We start from the raw sequence: 5,834 nt of genomic DNA on the forward strand, positions 1-5,834 counted from the left end.
CAATACAAATTGACTGAATGGACTGATTATAGTTATAAGCCAAGTAGTTGTCATGAAATAACAAAAGGAGGGAATAAGAAAGTCTATAGCCATAAAACTTGTCTTTAAACATTTAAACTAAAATGTAATGTTGAATTATAGAGCACATTTGCTGCACACTAGAAAATAGACAGGCAGGGAGGCTTGGTAAAAGGGAAGAACTCAAGGTATGCAGAAGATAGAGACATCTGTTCTCACCAAGTGATAACAGGATACCCTAAGGCAATTAAGAAAATTTGCCTTAACAGTGAATCTGTGTAAATAGGACACAGAGTGAAATTAATGACAGCGTTTGATTCTGACCCCGAAACGAAACTCGGTACTATCAAAAGCCTTTGTAATTGACAGTCAGGTCCTGTTAATTATAATGGATTCTTATTACCCTTTGCAAGCTAGGCAAACACGGAGGGAAAAACACCTTTGCTGTTACAAGTCCCTGACTTGAGAGTTCAAAAGGTCAAGAGAGAGAGAAACCATTAAAGCGCTGGGGCTCCTGAAGCCATTAAAAAATTAATTTAGCGCTTACCTGTTTTGGATTGAACATAATTGCATTTTTGAGACTTTATGATGGTATTGAGTAGCCATTACTGGTTATTAACTATGAACTCTGTAAAAGGTCATATTAACGAAGCTTTAACTTACTTGCTGTTCTTGCAGACCACTCTACAGACGTTTCAGACTGCCCCACTGTCAATTCCAACTAATCTTATCTTATTTGAATCACAACCCTGAAAAGAAAGCTTGTTTAATTCGAAGACTAATGAATCAGTTTAAATGCAGCCTTTTGGTAACATCTCAGCCTCGGGTACAGTATGATTCAGTGCTTAAAAAGCAGGAGTCTGCTCCTAGCTTAGAAATTATTCGAGGCTGAACATTGAAGAGATTCTGGCACAATGTGTTAGGAAGCCATTTTATGGTCAAAAATTTGCCCTCCTTGCTAAGAAGCCATTTTGGAAAACAGTCGTATCTGACATGTGACCTATGCAAGGTTAGGAACGCTCCAATTAGCTCAGACTGGTACCTGTTAATGATAGGAGTTTATCTCGCTAGCAGGCACCTAACTCAGCTGGGTATGTTTTTCCCACCTAATGAATGGCTTATGGCCTGTAGGAGTGATTAGTCAAGCGTACACAGACCTGTCAATTAACTTTTCTTCCTTACGAATTAAGAACATGCAATGTTTTTGCAAACCTTTGTGTAAAGGAAACCACTTTGTATCAGTACATCAGAGTAGCCCACCAGGGCACTTGAAGAGTTGGTCCCCTACTCTCCTAGGTTATGTCGGACTTTGGCTTAATCTACCAAATTACTTCTGTGTGAGCCAAGTCCTGCATGTTCTTTAAATGAAGCAATAGGAGAAGATATTCGGTCTCACACTCTTAGTTTATTTTAGCAGTAAGTGGATAAAGCATGCAGAGCTCTAGGTCTAGACCTTTCTGTCCCTGACAAACTATATAGTGTGTCAGTTCAGAAAGTACCACACCTTTCTGTGCCTGACCCAGTCTTTTTATATATTAAAAAACGTCATGCAATCTCTGAGGTGGGATTGTCTTCTGATTGGCTGTTGATCTGACTCCACTCTCCGCCTCCTTGCGTTCCCGGATGTCCGACCCCACGTGACTGTTCGCTCTACTGACATCGAGGAATGGCAATTTGTTCTCCTCTTTTGTGAATTTTATGCCAGTAAGGATATTGTTGATGGTGTTGTAGGTTTCCTCTAATTTGTTTCATTTTGTGATGACAGGTGTCATCACTGTGGCGGACCCAAAATTTGGGTTGGATTGTTGGGAGGGCTGTTTGTTCGAGTCTCTGCATTATTGCTTCTGCTAGGAACCTTGATATTGGTGGTTTCATGGGTGTTCTGTTGATTTGTTTGTAGGTCTTGTTATTGAATGTGAAGTGGGTAATAAGATACGGGTCCACAAGCTTGACAATGTTATCTTTGCTGATGAAGTTGGTGCTGTGTTTGTGCCTTTGGTGGTTCTTGTGGTGTAGTCAGTGTTTCTTTGGCCACGTTGATGTTAATGGATATGAACGGGGCTGTTATGTCAAAGGACAGCATTATTTCATCCTCTTCTATCTTGGTGTCTTTGATGTTCAGGAATTCTTGGGTGGAGTGAATGGAGTGGCATGAATCTTCTACTCAGTTTTTTAGTCTTCACTGGAGGTCTTTGACTAGTCTGTATATTGGTGTTCCAGGTAATGAGACTACGGGCCTTCGGGGGGCTCCTGGTTTGAAGAGGAGGAGAACAACAACAAACTGCCATTCCTAGATGTCACAGTAGAGCGAACAGTCAAGGGGAACTTCACACTAGCGTCTACAAGAAACAATACACATGGACCAAATACCTAACTACAGAAGCAATCATCCCAACACCCACAAACGAAGCTGCATCAGGAGATTATTTCAACGAGCCACCACACATTGCAGCACAGAGGAACTGCAAAGAGCAGAAGAGAAATAAGTTATACGTACTCAAGAACGGATACCCAATAAAACCCAGTCCGCCGATTTCTCATTGATGCTTCCAAGCTGACCCTCAAATTTGGTTTGTCCCTGCATTCTTTCCTGGCTGTCTTTTGTGGGTTTTGAAAACTTTCCCAATCCTCTGACTGAGGATAAGAGTTGGGAAGTTGTGTTGTGGCTGTACAATATTCCACTTTTGGAATATTGTGTGCAATTCTGGTCTCGCTCCTATCAGAATGATGTTGTGAAACTTGAAAGGGTTCAGAACGCATTTAAAAGGATGTTGCCAGGGTTTGAGCTGAATGGGCTGGGCTGTTTTTCCTCGTGCATCAGAGGCTGAGGGGTGACTGAGAGTCAATAATAAAATCATGAGAGGCATGGATAGGGTAAATAGACAAGGACATTTCCCTGGGTGAGAGAGTCCAGAACTAGAGGGTAAAAGGTTTAGGGTGGAGGAGGGCAAGATTGAAAAGGGTCCTAAGGAGTAACCTTTTCATGCAGAGGGTGGTGTGTGTAAGGAATGAGCTGCCAGAGGAAGTGGTGGATGTTGATACAGCTATGACATTTAAAAGGCATCTGGATAGGTATATGAATAGGAAAGATTTAGAGGGATATGGGCCAAGTGCTGGTAAATGGGACTAGATTAGGCTGGGATATCTGGTTGGCCCGAAGGGGCTGTTTCTGTGCTGTAGATCTGACTCTGGCTTGCCACTAACATTTGCCATGTCTGTATGTTTAGTTTCTCTCGGGTTGTCTGTGTCAATGCCTTAATGTCACATTCCACCCACCACATACCACCACCACCACAGGGACGATAACCAATTCATGTCTTTTTTTTATCAAGAAGCTGTATTGCAGGTTCAACCTGAATTTACACTTGTTTTGCTTCCCAAAATCAGACTTGCTCACTCTCAGCAATATCCAATATCCTGAAAGATATTAATTTTCACGTGGTGTTATCCAAAATTCGAAGGTGTCAGTCCTGACGTTTTTGCTTTTTCTGTCCCTGTAAGATCCTGAATCAGCAACTTCAGGAGAATTAATTTGAGGGAGTGAGAATAGAGGAAGAGCGAGAGAAAGAGTGGGATGCTTTCAATTTTGTGGAACAGCAAATGAAAAAAATGTTCTGCAGAAAGTGGAGTAGCTTGTTCTGAATTTCTACCCTGGACTGACCGTGATGACTTTTGTGAAGACTGGACTTTCAAAGCAGCTTTCAAAGATGTTTTGTCCTTACTGGGAGCAGAAGCTACAATGAAATCTTTCATTTGTGAGACAGCAACTGAGTGAGTGAGGACATTCAGGATATTGGTGGAAAGTGGGAATTTGTTGCAATGTGGAGTTGAAGTGATTTAAGTAAAGTGTGCTGAGCAAGGAGCCTAATGAAGGCTTAGGTGAGTTTTTGTTTTAAACTGCTCATTTCTTTCAGCCTCCAACATTGTATTTCCAATGCTGTCCATCAGTGGGAGTGGTGAATCAGTAACTGGTATCGTTAGAAGCCTTATGATTTTCAGTACTGCAGGTATAGCATTGTCTCATCAGCTTTGTAAAGATTACTGGCAGCAGCGGGAGGTGTTGGCTGTATTCACTAGAAATGATTAAGCAGTTAGATAACACATGTACAAGAGGGCAGGGTGGGACTTGTCTTTCGATTTGCAGAAGGTGGGAGGTTCTGGTGCTGTGGTCCATTGCAAACACAACTGCGGTAAATCATAGAGTCACTACAGCGTGGAAGCAGGCCATTCATCCCATCAAGTCCACACTGACCCATTCGACGAGCATACCACCCAGACCCACCCTATCTAGTTGTTTCTGCTGGTGAGTGAGACTAGGTCACAAGATTAGGGGGAGTAGGTTTAAGACAGAGGAGAAGGAACTGCTTTTCCCGGAGAGTGGTGAATCTATGGAATTCTCTGCCCAAGGAAGCAGAAGAAGCAGCCATATTCAAGACATAGTTCAATGGGATTTTGTGTGGTAGGTGAATTTAGGATAGTCAGGATAATGCAGGTATGAGGAGCTGAGACGATGGATAGATGAGCCATGATCTTAATGAATGGTGGAGTAGCTCGATGGACCAAATGGCCTACTCCTGCTTCTGTTACTGCGAATGTATAAACGTGCATTTTTTATGGCCAATCCGTATCAAGGCAGGTGAGCAATGTAGTGATGTGGAAATGAACATCAGAGAATGATAGAAAGGGACACGGAAAGTAAAAGTCCAAAGATGTGCAGGTCAGGTCAAATGACCATGCTAAATTGTCCATAGTGTTAGGTTCATTAATCAGAAAGAAATGGGTCTGGGAGGGTTACTCTTCAGGGTGCCAGTGTGGACTTGTTGGGCCGAAGGGCCTGTTTCCACACTGTAGGGAATCGAATCTAATCAATCAAAACTGGATTCTACAGAACACCAGAATTGAAACTGAAGACTGTATGGCTGAATGTGTGCTGCAATGTAACAAAACTGAATGAATTGGCTGCACACATTGAAGAGAATAATTATGATCTGAGACTCCTTACAGGGACGTGGCTTCAGGATGACAAGGATTGGATCTGAATATTGAGGGGGTACGTGGCATTCAAGTTGAATAGGAAGCGAGGTAAAGGTAGAGGGTGGGCACTGCTAATCAAAGCACTAATAACATGTACTCTGGTGTCAGCTCGGATTTCAGGTCCTGATTTCTCTGTCCTCTTCTCCCTGTTCCCACAGAGTAAGATGTTGTCTGTTCTCAGCTCAGCTGGCTTTCTGCTCAAACTTTGAGCCCCTTTTACACCTTCCAGAGCAATAAAGCATTCAGTCAATCAAGGCCTAATCCACAATATTCCCAGCCTGACAACCATCCAGACGAGAGAGCCATCATAGCAGGGAATAAAACAAGAAAAATGAAACAAAATTAGACATAAGTGCACATTTGGTGCTTAAAATGTGTTCATTAGATAGTACACCAGAATTGGGGGTCTCCCAGGATTCTTATCGTCCCCTACTTGAGGAATTCTCTCTCCCTAACAATATTTACATCAGCATCTGTTATCAAATAGACATAGAGATATACAGCACGGAAATAGACTTTTTGATCCATCACATCCATGCTGACAAGATGTCCCATTTGCCAGCATTTGGCCCATATCCCTCCAAACCTTTCCTATTCACACACCCATCCAGATGCCTTTTAAATGTTGAAATTGTACCAGCCTCCACCACTTCCTCTAGCCTATTTACTCTATCCATGCCCCTCATGATTTTATAAATTTCCATAAGATCACCCCTCAGCCTCCGACACTCCAGGGAAGCAGCCCCATCCTATTCAGGCTCTCCTTATACCACAAACTCTCC

Source organism: Chiloscyllium plagiosum, unplaced genomic scaffold (assembly GCF_004010195.1).
Source record: "Chiloscyllium plagiosum isolate BGI_BamShark_2017 unplaced genomic scaffold, ASM401019v2 scaf_7154, whole genome shotgun sequence".
In the NCBI taxonomy this organism is placed as follows: Eukaryota; Metazoa; Chordata; class Chondrichthyes; order Orectolobiformes; family Hemiscylliidae; genus Chiloscyllium; species Chiloscyllium plagiosum.